This window comes from Elephantulus edwardii, unplaced genomic scaffold, assembly GCF_000299155.1.
Source record: "Elephantulus edwardii isolate Elephantulus edwardi_28Jun2011 unplaced genomic scaffold, EleEdw1.0 scaffold00066, whole genome shotgun sequence".
NCBI lineage: Eukaryota > Metazoa > Chordata > Mammalia > Macroscelidea > Macroscelididae > Elephantulus > Elephantulus edwardii.
In genome coordinates, this window is record NW_006399816.1 from 5,388,581 (window position 1) to 5,410,331 (window position 21,751).

The 21,751-nt window shown below is 44.8% G+C and overlaps 1 pseudogene; it reads right to left on the reverse strand.

The window, feature by feature from the left end:
* Positions 1 to 20,109, reverse strand: part of LOC102861193 — a 101,030-nt pseudogene extending 80,921 nt beyond the window's left edge.
* Positions 20,110 to 21,751: the final 1,642 nt, after the last annotated feature.

Sequence of the window (21,751 nt, forward strand, 5' to 3'; positions counted from 1 at the left end):
TTTCCAAGGCTGCAAACCGCACAGGAAGAGATTGCCCATCTTTTCCCAGAGGAGTTGCTGGTAGAGTCAAACCACCAGAAGACACAGGTTAGCGATGCAGCTCCTGAAGGACTACACCACCAAAAGTGACCATCAGCTGCCGCAAAAGAACCAGGGGCTTCCCCTCAATGACTAGAAACTTCTCCAGTCTTTGACTGTGACCTGGGAAGGATGCTGTACCCAGCAAGGGTTAGGAAACCAAGTTACTTAGGGTGGAAGCTGTGGGGAAACTGCTGATGTCTGGGACAAGTGTCCAGTGTTGGCCTGGGGCTGCTGAGGGAGATGGGAGCTCTGCTTATACCCTCTTGAACGCTGGGGACCCCAGTAGGATCTGCCATAATTTCCTTGCCTTTTGGTAGAGTTCTGTGAGGGAGAGGGGACAGACAAGCTGAATGTCCTCCTAAAGTCATTGAGTAACAACTGCCTCATAGCAGTGGGTTTCAGAGGTTATAAATTGCATGGGAGGAGACTGCCTATCTTTCTTCCATAGAGCACCTAGTGGATTTGAACTGCTTGCCTTCGGGTTAGCAGTGCAACTCTTTACCCCCAGAGTTCCCTCCAGATGACTACGGACATCTAAATGAGTTTGGCTTAAATAGTATGAATTGATCTGGTTTCCAGGTCCAGCCGTGCCACTGACAGGCTCTTTGATGCTGGGTAATGGGGGCAGAGGGAGCAGATTGAACTAGATAACCCCTGTGGATCTGTCTGGATCTAATATTTTGCTGCATCTTTGAAGCTCAGGCCAGTCTGACCACTTAAGATCAGCCCAGCATCATGAATAAGGGCAAATGCAAGGAGATACGGTGGCAGGAAGCAGGTCTAGACCCTGACCACCATAAGTGCACCTGTCTGACCTTACTCCTGCTGCATGCTTCCCCCTCCCTAAATATCCAGCATCACACAACATCTAATTGCTCATCTAAGTTCAGTGTCTTCAGAATCCACAAGCTAAGGGGAGGCAGGCAGGAAGCATAGTGAGCTGCCGGGCAGAGGTGAGCCCTTGCATCTGGGCCCAAGTCCAAGGAAACACCACATCAGAACTTTCCAAGGTACTACAAATATGCCTGACTGAGGCAGCCGGACTAGAGGAAGAGGTTCATGCTGACTTAACACTGGCTGCTGTTGTTATGTGCTGTTGAATTGGAACAGACTCATTGCTGAGCCTCCACAGGGTTTTCAGAGGCAATAAATTGCACAGGAGGAGATTGTTTATCTTTCTCCCATTGAGAAGCCAGTGGATTCCACTCCTTAACACAAATCCACCAGAGCTCCCTTAACACTAGTATCAACATCTATTCATTTGGAATTGGGGCCAGGTGAGGATTAAGGTAGGAATGGGGGTGTGGGGGGTGTATCACAATAGAGATTGCCCCCTTCCCTGGCTACCCCACCACCACCACTACCACTTTGCAACCACAGACAATGGCAGTGGTAGAAGTTATTGCAGGTAACTAGTTCTCCCTTGCCCTAGCAGGTTGCCCCCCAAGTCAGGTTCCAAATTTACACCTTCCCCAGCTTCCCTTATGGCATCTGAATGGAATTCAGGATGGGAGCCAGGTTTAGGAAAAGCTTTAAAAATGTCTTAGTTTTGAAAGGGAATACGTTCGTATGTTTAAAAAAGAAATGTCACATTGAGTAATAAACCTCTACTCCCTCCCCTCTGCAGTATTTTCCTGTGTGTCCTTTGAGTGAACATGGCACGAGCTCTGGGCGCCACTTGACGGGGGCGCCACTGAGCAGTTTCTATCTGCGTCCTCATTTCCACCGCCAGCAGTGACAGATCAGGCAGCAATTCAAAACTGATCGTTACGGGCACTGTGTTCTGGAGCTAGACCTCTGCCTTTCAGTTGCTTCTGCTTTCAGAAACAGATCCAAACACGGACGGCTTCTGAATGGACGATGGAAAAAATGACTTTGGGGCTTTCGTGGTGTGGGGAGGGCCCGGCCTTCTGTGCCGCCTCAGCCTCAAACCCGACTGCAGCCGTCACAGGGCGATAATCAATCGGGCACTTTCAAATATTTATGAAACCCTGATGGAGTTCTCTCAGTCTGCAGTTGTAGCTTTCATGGAATTTGGCTTTATTAGCCAGAAAGTCAATATTTTCCCTGGGCCATCGCCGAGGTGCCCGCTCCCATCTTGCCCCGGGTCCTGGGGGCCTGGCTGTTTCCTGCTGTGTCAGCTTCTCGCTGGCTGGCAGCTCTGCTGTTGGGTGGGGAAGGACACTGAGCTGCCAAACCTCTGAACTTGGCCTGAAGCTACAGGCTAGGTTGATGCTCTGCGCATACTCGACTTGGGCCTTGAGCAACTCAATTTCCCTCCCTCGGCCTCACTTACTCATCTGTAAATGGGATCTATGGGCATGGTTGAGTTCCATTTATGCTTTCCGGTTAGTCTCTGAGGCTTTCCAAACGGGGTGAGGAGAGTCTCCTCACTATAACTAAACAGAAGAGAGATCGAGAGATCTTGGGTTCATTCTTTCTCCCTCATAGTACAGCAGAATTATGGCTCCGTTATTCTAGAAAGGGCTAGTTCCATGGGGTCCAAGGGGGCTGTGGTCTGAGAGGCAGGACCCCTGGGCTTCATCTCAACTTATCCTTAACTCATGACTTCTTCTCACTGCCTCAAGGCACAGCTGTTATAAGACTAATGGATTCCTGGGGTGATGGCGGATAGCCACAGTCCATGGCTGATGGATGATTGTGAAAACAGAGCTGATGGCTCCACAGTCCCAAGACTGGGCAGCAGTGAGAGCTAGTGAGCTTGACTAGGGTGAGGAGGAGTCAAGACCACTAGAAGAGGGGGACAGAAAAACCAGGTAATATGTCCACCTGGTTGTCTAGTGTCTCCTGTTTCCTTATCCTTGTGGACACACACACACACACACACACACACACACGCACACACAGTATTTGTGCATATAGAGAGATTTAATTTATTGTCTAAAATTATTTATACATGTATGCAAGTAATACATGGATAAATTTTTACCGTAAAAACTAAATCTATTGCATAGGCTTCCTTTCTCTCTACCCAGTGTCTTCCATTGCTAACCATTTTAAACAGTTTACTATAAACTTTGCCAGAATTGTCTCCACATATACAGGAGCTGTGGTGGCCTAGTGGCAAGAAGCTGCACTGCAATCCTGAAGGCCCGTGGTTTGAGGCCATTAGCTGCTCCACAGAAGGATGGGCAACCTCCTCTCCTGAAATTAACTGCCTCTGAAAACCCACCAGAGGATCAACTATGGGTTGGTTCCAACTTGAGGATACACAACAACAATTTATATACAAATCTGTGTGTGCTAGATATGATGGACATGAGTAAGATTCTATTTGGTGTATCTTGGGGACAGTGGTAGAGTCCTCACTTTCCATGTGGGAGACCCTACTTTGATTGCAGGCAGCGTATGTCATGTGCAATCATGACCCGTCTGTCAGGAGAGCTTGTATGTTGCTATGGGGCTGAACAAGTTTTCATAGAGCATCCAGAATAAGACTAGGAGGAAAGGTTCGTTGACCTGTTTTGAAAAACCAGCCAATGAAAACCCCACAGATGACAATGGTTTGATTCTCAACCAATTATGAAGATGATGCAGGGACAGGCAGCATCTCCTTCATGTGTGCATGAGATCGCCTAGAGGTGGGAACTTAACAAGAAGATATACCTTGTTCTGGAATTGACTTTCCTCTTCATAAGTTTAAGATATTTTCATTTTATTATATGTAGATATGCCTTACTCACAACTGCTTTGATTTATTTCTTATACAAAATGAGTCTTAGTTGTTCTTTTTGGGTGGCTTTCCTATATTGTATATTGCGGTCTCTTCCTCATTACTAACACACATCTTTTATCTAGTTACTATTTCTCTGACAAACAAAGAAATTCTAGGTGGTATAGCGCTGGTCTGTGCATTGCTGTACAGAGGTAACTCGTGGTTGCTGTGATGCTGACCACTGTGACACTGATGTGCCAAACGTGGTAATGGTTACCCATGGTGGACAGTGTTGGCTGGAGCTTCCAGACTAAAACAAGCTTGGAAGCAGGAGCGGCATCCACTTCCGAAATGGCTTCCCTCCGGAAACTCTATGTACGAACAGTGCTCAGGCCTTTCGTTCATAGGGTCACTATGAGTTGTCTACAACTTGATGGCACCTAACAATAATAATAACCACCACCAAAGAATGTTGTTCTGTTCTGTGTATAAATCTGCTCTTGTTTTTACAATAGTCGTTTCATATACAGTGTTTATCTTTTGGTGATGAACTTCTTTCACTTGACATAATACCCTCTAAATTCATCCATGTTGTCAAATGCTTCATGAATTCATCATCATTCTTTATCTTTGTGTGATAGTTCATGTACCACTGTTTGTTCATTCATTAGTTCCTTGATGGACACTTAGGCTGGTTCTATGTTCTTCATATTGTGAATAATGCTGAAATGAACATAGGTGTGCATATAATTACTCATGTCACAACTCTTAGTTCTTTAGGATATATACCTAGGAGTGTGATTGTTGGATTATAATATATTTCTGCTTTTAACTTTTTAAAAAAATATACTGGTTTACTATAAAGTCCATATACATTGGTTTTCACACAGATCTTTCCCATTTCCTTTACCAGCCTCTCCCTCCACCCTTCAAATTGTGCAACCCTATTTAAACCTCACCTGCCCATAAACACCCCTCTGCTCCTCTTCCCCCCTTGGATCTTCATACAAATTATATAATAATGGTTTTACACATGATTTGTCCTTATGGAACTGAATTAGTTCACTTAGCATGATGCTCTCCAGTCCCTCCCAACTTAGGTAATGATTTACAAAAGCATTGCTCCTGCATGCTGTGATGCTGTGTAGTATTCCATTATGTGAATGTACCATAATTTCTCAATCCCTTTGATTGTGGTTGGACATTTTGGCTGTTTCTGTGTTCTTGTGATGATGAATAACGATGCAATGAACTTTTGTGCACAGATCTCCGTTTGTGCCTCAGTAGTGGTATCCACTTCTGTAATAGCTTGCCTCCGGAAACCCTATGAACCTGGAGAGAGGATGAAAGACACACAGTGTTGAGGACTTTCCTTCATAGGGTCGCTATGAGTCACCTGTGACTTGATGACACTTAACAACAACAGCAACAACAACAACATATCCCAAGCACTGGATCATATGGAATTTCTATGTTCAGTTTTCTGAGGAAATGCCAAACAGCCTTCCAGAGTGGTTGTACCATTTTTTAATCCCACCAACAGTGGATAAGAGTTCTTATCTTTCCACATCCTCACCAAGATTTCTTACTTGCTATCCTGTTAAACTTTGCCACTGCTACTGGAGTGAGATGGTATCTTATTGTGGTTTTGATTTGCATCTCTCTTATTACCAGTGATTTTGAGCATTCCTTCATGTGTCTGTTGACCATCTGAATATCTTCCTCTGTAAAATGTCTTTCCATGTCTTTTGTCTATTTTGTAATTGTGTAATCAATGCTTTTATCTTTTAAAGGAAATGGCATACTGTTTTTTTAATTATTATTCATTTCAAATTTCCATTCATTCATTGTTGCACTTTTCTTCCCTCCCAACCCTCCCCCCCCAGTACACTACCCTCTTGGAAAAGTAAAAGAAAAATTATTTCATTGTTTTACAATCCCTCCCCCCAGGTCCACTCCACTATGCAGCCTTCACTCTGGACTCCCGTCATGCCAAAAATACCTAATCACATATACCTTTTATTTCTCCCTCATCTGTTTCAATGCAGGCATACTATTTTTTATTGTGAAAAACCACCAGCTGTGAATAAGAGTTCTAGTATCCCCACAATGTTTTTTAATTATACTTTTATTTTATTTTATTATTAAAATAACCACTTGTTATTTTCTGATTTTAAAAAAACAACCACCTCAAAATAGTGCCATTATTGTTGAGGTTAGATATTATCTCATTTTAGTTTTGATTAGGATTATGAATTGCTTTTATGTATTCTTTGGTGAAGTGCCTGTTTATATATTTTCCCCATTTAAAAAAATAATTTATGGTGATTTCAGTGAACATTTACAGAAAGGGATGTTTTCATTCATTCATGGATACATATTTTCCTCCCTCCCACCAATTCACTTGTAATTCATGTTTTTTCAATTGCATACACACAATGTCCAATCATCCATTCTGGCTATCCATTCAGATAGCCCCTTCCTTCTTCCATTCCATTGTAGTGTTCATTATCTAGCCATTCTTTCCCTGATCTCTCTTTCCTCATGCTCATCTTATTTTTTTCATTTTTTTTATTATTATTTTGTGTGTGTGTGTCTGTGTACCATCACATCAGATCTGACTGGTACAGGAGGAGATTGTCCCTCCTTTCCCGACAGAGCATCTGGTGGATTCTAACCATGCGTCTCTGGGATTGCAGTGCAGCTTCTTGCCACTAGGCCACCAGAGCTCCCCTGCTCATCTTATTTTTATAGCAATGGTCCTATGCAGTATTTGTTCATTTGTGACAGATATTTCACTCGTATAATGCCTTCGAGACTTATGGAAGTACCATGTTGTGCAATGTTTTATATTTTCTCAGTTTTAAATGCTATTGTTTGTTTTTTAGTTACTAAGATGTTGAGGTGTTGATGTTTTCTACACATTTTACTGCCACTTTCTCCATTTTTGCTTTGGCATTGCAATCATTTATGGATAGATGGCTTGGTCTCTCTGTTTTCAGTCTTTTCAGTTTGTTTTATTTTTGAGAATCCTTTATGTGGGCTACTACCTGCCTGATGCTGCACAGTGTCCTAGTCTTAGGTGGTTGTTGTCTGATGTTGGTTCTTTGCCCAAATCTCTATTTACCTGAAAATGCCCTAATTTCACTATCACATTTGAGAGACAATTTTTCTGGATATATAATCCTTGGCTGATATTTTTTCAAAGTTTTCTGTATGTCATCCATTGCCTTCTTTCCTGAATCATTTCTACCAGAGGTCAGTTTTACTGGTTTCCTTTTGTCAGTGATACTTGTTCCTCCCTTAGCCCCTCCTCCCCCAAGTTGGTCTCAAGATTATTGGACTTTGGTTTTGGCAAATTTGATTATAATATGTATGGGTGACATTATTTTTTATATCTATCCAATATGTTGTTCATTGAGCTTTTGCATAGTTGACTTCTTATTTTTCATATTAGAAAAGTTTTATGCCAGTAATTCCTTGACAATTCTGAGTGGGATTTCCCCCCATTTGCTTCCACTTGTTATTAAATTCCAATCACATGTATATTTTCCTCATTAATAAGGCCCTATATGATTATTAGCTTTGAGGACTCTCCTTCATAGGGTCACTATGAGTCACTGGAGACTCGACGGCACTTAACAACAACAACAACATGATTATTAGACTTTCTAGGCTTTGCAATTACTTGTTATACATCAGAAAGCTGGACAATGACTAGAGATGATAGAAGGAGGATTGATGACTTTAACCTGTGGTGCTGGAGAAGAGTACTGAATATACCATGGACTGCTAAGAGAACAAACAGGTTCATCCTAGAGAGGGTGAGACCAGGCTGCTCCTTGGAGGCAAGGATTCTGAAGCTTCATCTGGCATACTTTGGACATGTGCAAGGAGGGATCAGTCTTTAGAGAGGGACAACATGCTTGGAAGGGTGGAGGGATAACCCAAGAGAAGAAGACTCTTGATGAGATGGATTGATTCAGTGACTGGGGTAATGAGGGTAGGTGTGTCTAAGACAATAAGATTGGCATAGGATAGAGCAGACTTTAGGGCTGTTGTACATAGGCTTACTATGAATTGCAGGTGACTCAATGGCACATAACAACAAACAACAAACAAAACAATTTGTCTTCAAATTGGTGTCAAATGATTTATCCTCTATTTTGCTGTTCTTTCTTCCATTGGTTCACTGAGTCTCTGTCTTTCTATAGAGTTGTCTGTTTCTGAAATTTCATCCTTAATCTTTGGGATTTCTAGTTGTTGGTTTTGTGTGATTTTTAACTATTTATTTTCTTGTTCTATTGAATTATTCTGTTGCTTTTCCTGTTTTTCTTATTTTTGTTTTTTCTTTTTTAAAATTGAGATTACTGTATTTCCTTATGAGAGGAATATTTCAACAAATTTTATTGGAGTCACTCAACCCTTGTTCAAATTGAGCACAAGCCAGGTAAAGCATTGTGGGGTATTTATTTATTTTAAGTCAACTTTCTAATTATTAGTATAAATGCCAAGATATTACACAAAAGCATCCAAAGAAACTTTTACTCAGCTTTCAAAAAAAATATTTTTCCACAGACATTTCCTCTACAATCCAACATTCAACAGAGAAATGGTTTCTCTTTCTCTTTCAATTTATATGCAATGGACAAGCAAAATATGTATCTATTTCTATGAAGTTTTGTTAATAGACACTAGTAGATTGATAGTTTAAGTCTATAGGTGAGAAACTATTAAATAAAAATAATCATAATTTAAGGAACTCTGGGTACACAACAACAACTCTCATGGCCTAATGGTAAGGATTTGTGCTGATAACGGCAAGGTACAAAGTTCAAATTCAGCAGTCATTCCATGGGAGAAAGATAAACAGTCGCCTTTTGTACAATATACAGCCTCTGAAAACCTGGCAGAGCGTCAGCTATGATGATACCTTAACAAAAAATCATAATTTATTCAGCACTAGCCACTTCCATAACCCAGTAGTATTCCGATTAATAAAACTGGCTTCCCTACATATTTTCCTTTCAGGGATGGAGGTATGTCCCTTTGGGGATGTAACTTTCCAGTAAATCTGTCTTTACTATTTTATCCTAAAAAAAAAAACCAACCCAAAACAAAACAACAACAACAACAAAAACCACATCCACACAAACAAAAAAAACTTGTTGCCAATCAAACTTTTAATATATATTCATACCACTACTCAATTTGAAGTACTGCTCCCTATCTATGTTGGCTTTACTAAGATAGAAAGTTGTTGAAAAGTAAGGAAAAGTATTTGTAAAATCAAATTTAAAACTCTAAGTTCATTATGAGATTAACTATGTGTAAAGAGAATTTCCCCCCCAAAAAAAACAACAGACTTTCAGTCCCCAGCTTGGAATGTGCTGGGATATATATTTTTTGCTTTTGTGCAAGAAGAGATGCACTTTCAGCCAACGGGAGAGTTGATAAATCAATTTAATGTTTAGTTTGAGGGTGGTTGTTGTTGTTGTTGTTATGTGCTGTCGAGTCGCTTGCTACTTATGGCGACCCTATGAACAACAGCCCTAATCCCGGTTCTATCCTGTGCTAATCTTACTTTCTCCGAGACACCCAAGCTGATTACTGTAGTCACTGAATGAATCCACCTCATAGAGGGTCTTCCTCTCCTGCGCTGTCCCTCCACCCTCCCAAGCATGATGTCCCTCCTTGCAACATTTCCAAAGTATGTCCCACGAAGCTTCAAAATCCTTGCCTCCAAGGAGCAGCCTGGTTTAACCCTCTCCGGGATGAACCTGCTCGTTTTCTGAGCCGTCCATGGTACATTCAATACTCTTCTTCAGTTGGAGAATTTATTGTTGTTGTTAGTTGCTGTTGAGTTAGCTAAGAGTCAAACTGACTCTGTGAATAACATAGCTGGACCCTGCACTAACCTGTGCCATCCTCATCATCTCTGCTATCCTTGAGCCCATTGTTAAGTCACTGTCTCAATTTGTCTTGTTGAGGGTTTTCCAAGCATGATGTATTTTTCCTTGACTGTGAGATGTATGTGAGATGAAGTTTCACCATCTTCTAGTCCTCTGGAAAATTAGTGTCTTAAAAAAATCAAAACAAAACCACCCCAAACACTCACGCTCAAACTCATTATCATCAAGCAGGAACAGACTCATAGCTGGCCCTCCAGTAGGTTTTTGGAGGCTGTACATCACAGAGGAGAAGATTGCCCATTTGTGTGTGTGTGTGTGTGTGTGTGTGTGTGTGTGTATTCTAATTGGCAGAGAGGCACCATCTTTGGGTTAACACTCTACCAACTACACCACTAGAGCTCTCTAAAGCATTTACTGAGGCATTATCGCAAGTCATTTTGTAAAGGAATGCTCCCACTTGTTGCTCAGTTTGGAGTTATGTGTTCACACTGCCATTTGCCAGGTGTTCAGGGTAAGGATCAATTGCCAGGCAAATGGTATAGAAGCTCTCACTGAAAATTCTAGGTGGACAGGACTGCAAGGAGTGGTTGGAGGAGGCACAAATAACCCATTATAAAGAGGGGTGCAGGGCACAAAGAAGGAAAACTGTCTCTAGTCTGTGGGTGTCTTCCAGAAGGGCCTGCCCCTGGTTGCTAGAGGGTGACATGAAGGATAGTGCGCCTTGGGCCTCCATTGTGGGTAACTGGAGGGTATAGGTGCCCCCACCCCACTCCTGGTGTGAAAAGCAGAATGCTGATTTTGTGGCTAGAGTCCTTAAATGGGGAAGTTTGGGCGGTGAGCAAAAAGAGTGAGGGTGATCTTGGTGCCTTTTATATCATGCCTTGTGTCTTATCCCTATTCTCTGATTCTTGTGCAAGGTAGCCTCAGAGGAGGAAACTTACAGGATCTGTGGGTGGGAGGTGGGAGTTAGGATGTCATTGATGCAAATAAAAATGGTCAGTGGAGAGTGTGGAGTTTGAGTGGGACTTGGTGAGGGCATGATTGAAGATAATATTTGAGGGTAAGAAGTTGGGAATTTATTTCTGTGAGTGCTTATTATGGGCCAGGCACTGTGCTGGGGGTGGGCATGGGGTTTGGAATATTATTTCATTTCAATTCTGTGTGGTATGATTATTCCCATTTCTAGATTGATCCTGTGGCTCAGAAAGGCCTGGTGTTTTGCCCCAGGTCACACAACTAAACTAGACATACAATTGCTTTGACTGACTGCACAATCCAACGCTTTCATCTTTTCTGGAATTTGTGGTCTCCCTTTGGCCTCTGGCAGAGGACAAGCATGCTCTTTGCCCGATGAGGCTGATCTGGAGCCCCACAGGCCTTCTGCCACCCTGGGGCTGTCAGGGAAGTGGTTAGCAGTGACAGATGGTCTAGTGGTCACTCAGGCTGCCTGGGTGCATCTCATCATGGTGCCACTTGGCTCAGCAAGAAGCTGGCCTTGGGCTCTAATATCATGCTGCATCAACAGTATGAGGATTAAGTGGAGCTCAGGACCAGCCTGTCCAAGGTGATATCTGAGGTTGAGAGGCAAGCAGTTTGGCCTAGATTCTGTTTGCTGGAGCTGGGGCCTGCCTTCCTTTCTTTCTTCATCCCTCTATGGTATAGCAAGATTTTGGGCTTTTTTTAGATTCTCAAAAACAATCCTAAAAGAAGTTTGAACTCTGAACCAAGGGATACCTTCTAGAGGGCCCCTGTGCAAAGAGAAGACAGGCAGGAAAAGTAGAGAAAGAACAAGCAGACATTCAGGTGGCTACCAAGGTGGGTGGAAGAGCATGAGGAGGAAATACTTAAGGAAGAGGCTCCATCACTCTGGACGAGCAAGAAGCTTCCTGGGATTCAGGACCCTCACTCTGAAGATTCAACTTTGCCAGCTTAGTTCTAAGCTCTAAAGTGATTGACTCCATCTGGGAGACCCAAAGCACAAATGAAAGAATTCTAGGCACAGAGATGTGATTAGAAAAATTATGTGCAGACCAGGCTAGGGTAAGAAGCAAGTAGGTAGCTGCGAACTTTGACCATGTAGGAAGTGAACACATATGGGTACAGTAAGATTATTTAAAATTCTTTTCCTAGTCACTGGCTTTTACTTTGCCATGTGGCTAGGTGGTACTATGCTAATGAGGTAAGTAAGGTGAATAGCATCTTTTGAGTGGAAATATACAAACAAGGTACATAGCCTACTAATGAGGGGATTGATCAATTTTGCCATCTTCTGCCAGGTTTTAATTGAGCAGTTTCAACAGCATAAAATGTGAATCATGGGTGGAGTGAGGGGTGGGTAAAGGAAATGGGAAAGATCCAGTGTGAAAATCAATGTATACAAATTTTGTAAGTAAACCAGTATAAAATACAAATTTTATTTTTTAAAAAATAAAGAAGTAGAACATCCAGCGTGTGGCCACTTGGACCAGAGAGACCCAGCGGAGTGAGACTGGGACCTACATGAGAACAGCAGCAGCAACAGCAGAGAACCCAAGGCCGCTGTGAGGCAGAACTGATGGGGCCTGCTGCCTGGCAGAGCCAGAGCCAGTGGCCTCCTCCCAGCCTGGCTGGGGGACTGAAGGGTTAGGGGATGCAATAATTGGCAGGATTAAGAGAGATTTTTAACACTGATCCAAGGGTGAGAAGGTGAAGGTCAAGCAAGTCTGAGACAATGTCCTGGATGAAGAACCGTATCCCATTTCCTGTCTGGATTGTATCCTGTTAACTTTCCTAGTAAGCCCATCAATCATGAGTTCTGTATGGTCATTGTTGTGGACTAGTGTTCCTAGCAGCAGAGCAGTGAGAGCTCTGGAAGGGACAGTTGGTGGGTACACGAGTATGGACGCAGGTCTGACCTCATGATCATTTTGTATTATTGATATTGTGGATGGGGTCTCCGCCTTGAGGAGATAGTGAAAATCAGTCATGGTTGCCACACCTTCTGGAAGGTGATGGGTATGTAGAATCAGATTGAGAAAATCAATACAATCAAGGATTTATGATTAAAGCGACTTATGGGACAGGGCAGGTTTCTTTCCAGGTCTGGGCTTCAATCTCCTTATGGGAAACAGCTGGGACACGTGACCAGAAAGACCCAGCAGCCAGTGCCTGTCTCTGAGCCAGCGATCTAGGACAGAGACAGGTGTGGGGGAGGCATGGAGGACCTGGGGAGGGCAGGGTGGCAGGAGGCTGTGACAGGACATCTCCATCTCCCCATCTACTGCTGGTGGGTGACAGCTCCTCCACTCCCTGAATGAGGCTGAGGCTGACTGATGAGAAGGCTCCAGAGCCAGGCTGTCAGCAAGTGCCCCCTGACACCTTTGTGTGGCTAATTTGCATAAAATTTGCACAAATCTGCATAATTTAGGAAGCAGCCAGTGCTCATCTTGGGCAGTGAATTTGCTGTGATTTTATAAGCTTTGAAGTAATCCTTTCTTCTCTGGCCCACTCTCCCTCCCGCTCTCCTTTTCTTTGTGTCTGGCCTGTCAGATCTGGTGGCTTCACCCACCTTTCTGGGATGGAGGATGGGCTTTGCTGGATCCTCAGAGAGCAGCTCTCTGGAACTGCTAAGTAGAGGTATTCTGTAAACCTGCCTTGGTCTTGGCCCAAACCTCCAAGAAACTTTCAAAAAAGAAAGTCTGAAGACCCCACAGAAGTTCTGGGTGCTAGTGAAGGGCTCACCAAGAATGAGCCAGGCCAATGTGACCAAATCCTCTTTCTTAGCAGAGTGTCAGGCAAAAGGTGTATCTGAGTTGCATCCAGTATTGGTGAGGCTGGGCTGGTGCCCGGAGGTTCCAAAGCAGGTTGATGACAGACCAAAGAACTATTCCCAAGGGAAATTACACATGGATCACTTCCAGGCAGATGAATGTCACTGCAGCTGTGTCACCAGGTGCTCGCTCTCTCTTTTTCTCTCTCTCTGGACCTTTCACTGTCTTTATTTGTAGATCATACAAGACTCCTCAGTACAAGTGACACTAATTCAACTCCAACTAACTTGTTTGTTGTTATGTGCCAACAAGTTGCTTGAGACTCATAATGACCCTGTGTACAACAGCTCTGAACCCTGCTCTATCCTGAGCCAATCTTATTGTCTCTGACACACCTACCCCTATTACCACAGTCACTGAGTCAATCCATCTCATGCAGGGTCTTCCAACTAAAAGACTGTTTACTGGCTAATGTAACTGAGAATCCAAGGCTATGTGAATTTCAAGACTGGAGCTAGAGGCTCAAAGGCTATTATGAGGACACTGTTTCACTCCATCTTTCTGCCATGCCTCCCTTGGTAATGGCTCAAACTGACTGTCATGGCCCCTGAAAGCCCCACTGCTGTAGTGTCCTGGCTCCAAGCCCCAGAGAGTCAGAGCTGTTGCTTCCCACCTTTTCCAGCTAAACCCAGAATGCAGTCTCATTGGTTTTGCTTGGATTATGTGCCTAATGCTGAACCAAACACTGTAAGCAAAACATGTGGCTCTTTTATTTGCCAAGCCCGGGTCACATGTCCACCCCTATAGGCAGAGGAAGAGTCAATCTTACCTCAAAGAATGAGAATGGGGGAAAGAAACACTGGGGAGGGGGGGTGAAGAAGAGAATTTTACCAGAAGACAGGGAGGGTGGGGGTGCTGAGAGGCTGGCTCCAGCTAGGTGTGAGTGGGCATGTGGATGTCATTCTAAGTTTAGGAAACGGGTGATTTGTGAGGAATAAATGAGGTTGCAGTTGGGGAGAAATGTCTCTCTCTTCTTGATAAAGCAAGACTGAGGGTATCAGGACTTAAGTGCTACTTAAACCTAGTCCTGCTAGGATTGCCCACGTGGTGGAGAATAGGGCCCTGATTCCCAGAGTCCAAAGCCATGAGCCACCTGATCTGTAAGAAAGCAAGACAATGAGGATTGTAGAACAGAAGGGACTGTGGAGATCATCAGACCACCTTGGGCCCAGGGTGGTGAGCAGGGTAGAGGCACTTCCTTGCAGCTCCTACATGGAAGGAAGGTCGGTGGGGAGGACCCTACATTTTCTCCCAGTGAGTGTTGTGCAAGCGCTTGCTTTTTAACTCCAGGGATGCTGAGAGGAAGGGAGTAATTACAGTTAACAGAAGCCTCCATTTTAACACAATCCCTCATCAACTGCCCAGCTCTCCATCCTATCCCAAGCCCAGAACTGCTGAGTCTGCCTCCTATCTCCTGCCTCAGACAAGCTCAGCACTTTCTCTGCTCACTCAGGTCCCTAGGCTGCCCTGGCCAGATGGAGGCTGCAGCTCAGGCCCCAAGCTCCCACCCTACTCACTCCCCAGGCTGCTGGGCCACTGTGCTGGGTGCAGAGCCGGGCCAGCGCTGTGATGCTTGGCCAGGCTCGGGGCCCCTTCACTGAGACTGCCTCGGGGAAGGGTCAACACTTACCAAGTCTTCATAATGAGTTACACACTAGGCTAAGCACTTTACTCAGATTGCTCATTTCATTCTCGACAACCACTGGAGAGAGAAACTATCATTATGATCCGCTTCCTCCTCATTTTGCAAATGAGAAGCCTGGCACTGAGAGAGGATAGGTAATTTGCTCAAGGTAGCACAACTTGTAGCAGAGGAATCTGAGACTCTCTGGCAGGCCCTGGGCTCTTTATATTTTACTAGGTTGTTTCCTCAAAGCCTCAGTCCCACCATCTGTACAACTGGTAGAATATCACTGATAGCAGACACTGGTGATGCTGGGTGTATGGGGGACCTTGAATATGATTTTAAAGACAGAACCTAAGGAGGCATCATCTAAGCCAGAGTCCTTGTCCTGGCTGAAGGAAGAACAGGGAGGGTGAGACTGCAGCCTCAGAAGGCCCAGCTGGAAGAAATGTATGAACAGGACTGGTCAGCTATGTCTTAGGCCACGGAAGATAGGGAGAGGGAGAACAACAATGGGCCTCTAGGATGGGAACTGGGGCCTCAGATGAGTGTTGGAGGCAGAGGACAACTGACCATCGTGGGAGACCAGAGGGAGCCAGATGGTACAATGTGTGGAGCATTTAGCAGAAAGAGAGGATGAAGGGAGGCAGAGTGGGAACTTTGGGGGGACTTGTTGATGCCAGGGAACAGCAGAGCCTGCTTAGGTCAGAGCAGCGGCCATCTGGAGAAGGCAGGGACAACACACCGCTGCTGGATGTCCTATGACCACTGACCCCAGGCTCTGCATGCCAGTCCTCTGCTGACACTGTGCCCATTGTACAGAGGAGGGAACCCAGGCTCTGAGAACGATGCCACTGATGGGCCACTTAGCGAGGTGCTGGATCTGGAGTTCACATAAGCCAGAGCTGGGCTCCGCTCCCACCTTGCATAGACAGGGGCCTTAGTTTTGTACACAGTCATATTGTTTTCCTACTACTTGGACATCCGGCCCTCCTTCAGAGGCCTCAGCAGCTCCTAGGGTGGAAGGGAAGTCCCCATTAGGGTCAGCAAACCCCACATGTGACTGGGTATTCTCTCCCACACCCCTCTGCCTTCCTCCAGAGGAGAGCCAGGCTCCAGGCACAGGGACTTCCTGTCAGTACCCCCTGGATGGATGACCATGGCAGCGGTCCAGAGCAAGGAACTCCCTCCCTACCACACCTCACAGGGCCAGGTGATGCCCATTTTTGAGTGAGCTCCTGCAGCCTGGGTCTCCCTGAGAAGCCCACCAAACCTGCCTTGTGTCTCTTGTCTCTTAGGAGAGCAGATTCCAGAGGATCAGCATCTGCCACTCACACAGGCGACATTTGGGACGTCCCTGACATTGTCTGACAGTTTCTGATCCCAGAGCTTTTACTGGTGGCATCGCTAGAAGGTACAGTGGTGTAGTAACACTCACAGGTGGAGTGACATCAAAAGAACTGTCTAGAAAATTTTTTTATATTTGCCATCTTTCAGCATCATTATAGCAAAAAAACCAAGAACAAACCAAAAAAAGTCATTTTTTATAAGCCTAGTTTAAGGCAATGGAAAAAGAGCGAGGAGGGGAAAAAATAAATAGATAAGTCAGTGAAGGGAAAGGCAATACAAAATAAGCAGTTGGTGAAAGATTGTAATTAATTATGTTCATTAACAACAATTAATGTTATAAAACAAAATAGCTATGAACAATTGAATGAAAAACAAGATTTGTACACTTTCACTCAAATAAAAGAATTTTCAAGTTTTATTAAAACAAAACAAATGAGAAAAAAAAAACCCAAACCCAAACGATAAACCGTAAGCCCAGTTTACATGTATCAACACATACAAGGCTAAGACTATGCTAATTTGCTTCTTTAATTTTCCAGTATACTCTATAAGGAGCCTGGTGATCTATGGGTGAAGGAGTTGTGCTGCCAACCTAAGGACAAGCGGTTCAAATCCACCAGCTGCTCCAAGGGAGAAAAATCAGCAGTCTCTTCCTGTAGGATTTACCATCTCTGAAAACCACAGCAATGGGGGGGCCAGAAGGGGAGAGAGAAATAATGTGCTCTAATTAGAGCTGTCATTATTAACCAGTTAACAATGACACTATAAGTGACATGCTTTGATCTGCAGATGCTATATGCACTACTATTTTCATTACTGCTGGAGTTTTTATATGCATACCAAACCAAATCCATTGCTGTTAAGTTGATTCCAACTTATGGCAACCTGCCATTGAGCTTCTGAGGCCATAAATATTTTTATTGCTTTCACTCAATCACTTATATATTTTTGTTTCATAACATTAATTACAATTGATCAATGTAATTTATTACAACATGTCCTCAAATGGAGGCTGTAAATCTTAATGGAAGCTGACCGCCTCATTTCTCCTTTTGATGAGCTGATGGATTTGAACCACTGACTTTTAATACCCATCTCACCTGGGTTCCTGGTATTTTATAGGCATTGATTTTGTCAGTTTTCTTGGGATTCAGCTACAATATTTTGGTAAGTGGTTAGTATTTGTGGACCTGTATCAATAAATGTTTTGAAAATGAGGTAGTAATTAGAGGAAAATGAGAAAAATTTTAAAAGGCTTCTGCTCAGTTACTAATAACATTGTTTCTAATAATGTTGTAATTCAATGTAGAAGGAGTTTACAAAACACTTTTGTTATTAGTATTCACATAATCTAAGACATGTTACATTTAAATGACTTACAACAGTATTTATAATACTGTATTATTCTATACTTAAAACTGATGAGAAGCATTACTAAGGACCCTATATGGTCTGACGTGAGAAGAGGTCCTTGGGGAGGGTGGTGACACCATGAGTTACTGCACTGGGTGACACCAATCCTAGAGACATCACGGCCTGAACGGCTGTGTGGATTTCCTTCCAAGTCTTCAGTTCCACAGATGCCAACTTGTGGGCCCTACTGGTGGTTACCTGGCAACGAGGCAAATATTTGGACCAGCCAGGCTGGTCCAGGCCCCCATCCTCCATTTACTGAGACCCTGGGATGCAAGTGGCCCTAAGGGCTTTGTCTTTTTTTTTTTTTTTTTTTAATCTGGGCACTTAGTCAAATAACTCTACTTGGCATCTCACATACTTTTCTGCTGGCCCCTTCTCCAGAGATTTTCTATTTGGAGACTGGGCTGGGCAAGGGGCGGGGTAGGGTGGGGGGTATTGGAGAGATAAGGAAGGGGAGCTAGAGAGCAGTGAGATGCAGCTGGAAGGGAATAGGAGAAGTTGGGATAAGTTCTGGGTTTAAATACAGACTCCAGAGCCTTTGGGAGGTGCGAATGAGTGGACCTCACAGATTTCTCAGATGACACATGCCCAAACCTAACCCATAAGCTCTCCTCTGTGTATCCCCCTACCCCATCTGGGTCGTGGGTCAGCAGCACAGCTGGCACCTGCCTTTCCACTTACAGCCAATTGTACCCAGGCAGCGCCTTCAGCTTTCCAGAGCGCTTACTCTGCTTCTCTCTTCTGCCCCATTCCAGCTTCATCTCTCTTCTCATTGGTCCCTGGCTTCCTCTTGGCCCCTTAATTCAGCCCCCACACTGCAGCCAGTGAGCCCCACTGCTCAACAACAGAAACTTGATTCTCTTTTAAGATCGTGCTCAGAAGCTCCTTAGTTGGGGACCCAGGCCCTCTTCACTCCCAATCTCTTCTCACTTCCCCAGCAAGGACTCCTGCTCCAGCCTTTGTCCTTGCCTAAACCAAAAAGGCAAATATGTTTTGGAGAAAGTATAATCAGAATGTTCCTTGGAGGTAAGGATTGCAAAACTTCATCTCACCTACTTTGGACATGTTGTTAGAAGGGGCCAGTCCTTGGAAAAAGAGATCATAAATTATTGATTAGAGATTGACACAGTGACTGTATCAAGGGGACCCAGAAACGATGGGGGAAGGTTCAAATCTGTTGTGTATAAGTCAGGGTCGACTTGATGGTATTTAAAAACAACAAACAGCTCTCCCTCCATCAGCTCGGCTGCTCCCTCGGGACACTCCTTTTCATCCTCTCGGTGTTTTACTGCCTTCTCAAGGATGAGCATGTTGGCCCTTCTATCCTGATGCCTAACACTCTCCCAACACCAGGAAATAGCTTTCTCTGTGTTGACCTCTCTCACACCATGCCTGCCCTACCCTGGTCTCTCACTATGCCCACACTACATAGGGAGCTCTTTGGGGCAGAGTCCAAAGCAGGGACACATGGTACTTTTATATGAATTGTTTTGTGCCAGTGAGTCAGAGCCAACTCATAGCTGACCCTCTATGAAGGTTTTCAAAGGCAGTAAATTGCACGACAGGGGATTGCTCATCCTTCTCTCACAAAGCAGCTGGTGGATTTGAAACCACTTGCCTTTGGGATTACAGCACAGCTCCTTTACCACTAGGCTACCAGAGCTCCCTAATATACAAACTGGAAAGAGCTAACACAGCCCCTGGTCAGGGTACAGGAGCTGGCTGGTCAAGTGTGGACTGGATTTGCCCCGCCTTGTCCCTTTGAATGATGATGCATTCTCCATAATGAGTGGCACTGCTAACTCGAAGGCCACACTTCTCAAGCGGTTTATATCCACCAGAGGCTCCATGCGAGAAAGATGGGCAGTCTCCTCTTGTATGATTTCCAGCCTCTAAAACCCAGTGGAGGGTTGATTTCAACTCTGACAGCAATGAGTTAGTGATTCTCCTTTGCTGGGAGCAGTCATTCTGCACCTAGCTTGCAGGGTTTACGTCCTAGGGCTGGCGCTATGTCTGGTACAAAGCAGGTATCCATGGTTTTCATTGCGGTGGAGTGGGCTAGTGCCCACACAGGGCCCCCTGCCTCCAGCCTTCCTGCCCATCCAGCCATGCCTCCGACAGCCAGGTTTATGTTTTTTCTTGGTAATAGGTATTTTCTGCTGTGTCTGTAGCAAAGGGGCTCTCACCTCGGTGAGGCTCTGATCTGGCATCTGGCTGGGGTCCGTCTGGCATGCTGTCCATCTTTGCATATATGTTTGCTTCCTGTAGCTTGTGTTGATTTCACTCCTGCCCTTGCTGAGACTTTACACACACACACACACACACACACACACACACACACACACTGCTGTTGGAATGGATAGTCTGAGGGTGTGCAGGAGGGGCCTGGAAAATCAGGACCCCGGGACCCCTGATATTTATTCAGATCTTGACATTCCCTATGAAGCAATGGTCCAGAGGCGTGGGCTGGTAGGCAAGAGACAGGCACAGGAGAGCTCCGGCAGCCTTTGGACCCCTGCCACTTCTGTCTTCCACAAGGTGGTCCGGATCATCTGACCGGCCTGTGTCAGTTTTCCCGCTTGCTGCCTCCCAGGAGCATGGCTTAAAGGGCACAACTTTAAATCTCCTTTCAGCTCAGCCTTCTGCCCGCCGGTCATTGAGTAACACATGACATTTTTTTTTCCTCTCACTGAACCTCTTTCTAAGCCGACCTGTCACTCCCACTTCTCACAGTAGCCCCTCTGCACACACCCACGCCCCACTTTCCTCTGCCATCCACCTCCGCCAGCAGGGCCCCTTGGGAATGTTGTGTATGAAATTATTTTGTGAAATCCAATAAAAATTTTAATCAGATCAACATCATTACAGGGAAAGGAGATGATGGATCTTTTCTGATGCAGGGGAAAAAATGTGGTGAGGAGGAAAAAAATTGACTCCTGATTGCTCTATTCATGTCCATGTATATGTACGTGAGTGCACGCAGGTGTCCTGCTTTGCACACACTCACACCTATTTTGGTCGGTGCACATACTCACACCCAACGGTCCGTCCACACAGTCATACCCACGGGGACATGCACACAGTCAAACCCATGAGTGTGTGCATTCACACCCATAGGTCCATGCACACACTGAACCCATTGATTGATGCACGCGCACATGCGCTCGTGCGCACACACACACATGGATCTGCGCATACACTCATACCTACAGGTTCATGCACCCGCACAGACGCACACGGGCACGCTATGCTCATACCCACTGGTGGGTGCACACAGCCTGCAAGTTCACGGCGACAGGGATATTCACACAGAGTCTGCGTGCATGATTCCCCCCTCTCTAGTTCTATTTTGCCAACTATACACTGAGACCTTGATAGGCTGAATGCCACTTCTGACCACCTGGGATACCGCACATCCTGGTGTCCCTGGCAGCTGTGCCATAACCACATCTGTGGCGAGGTACTGCTGTGTCCTGCTCTACTGAGAGTAGGCAGCTCAGAGAGAGAATAGGAAATTGAGTCTAATGCTCACTTCCCCCATCCCTAACATTCGGGGTGCCTAGGGCAGGAGTACAAATGGAGGCTTGTGAGTCATATATCTAGGTCTTTGAAAGTTATAAATGAAGCTCACAAACTGTTAAATAAAATATGCTTAGCCTTCTGTACTGACAAATATACCTTCATAACAACCTGAAAGGTCAAGTTCAAATATAGAATTCTTGGAGAGCTGGTCCCAGATTTCCACCCCAGCCACTGGCCTGGCCGCTTTCCCTACCTTTTATATGATCCCATCTACCAGGGGCCTTGTGCATGCACCTGGGGACAGAAACCCCAACCTGAAGGCCACAGCCCACCCATTGCACACAGCACACTGCACACAGGG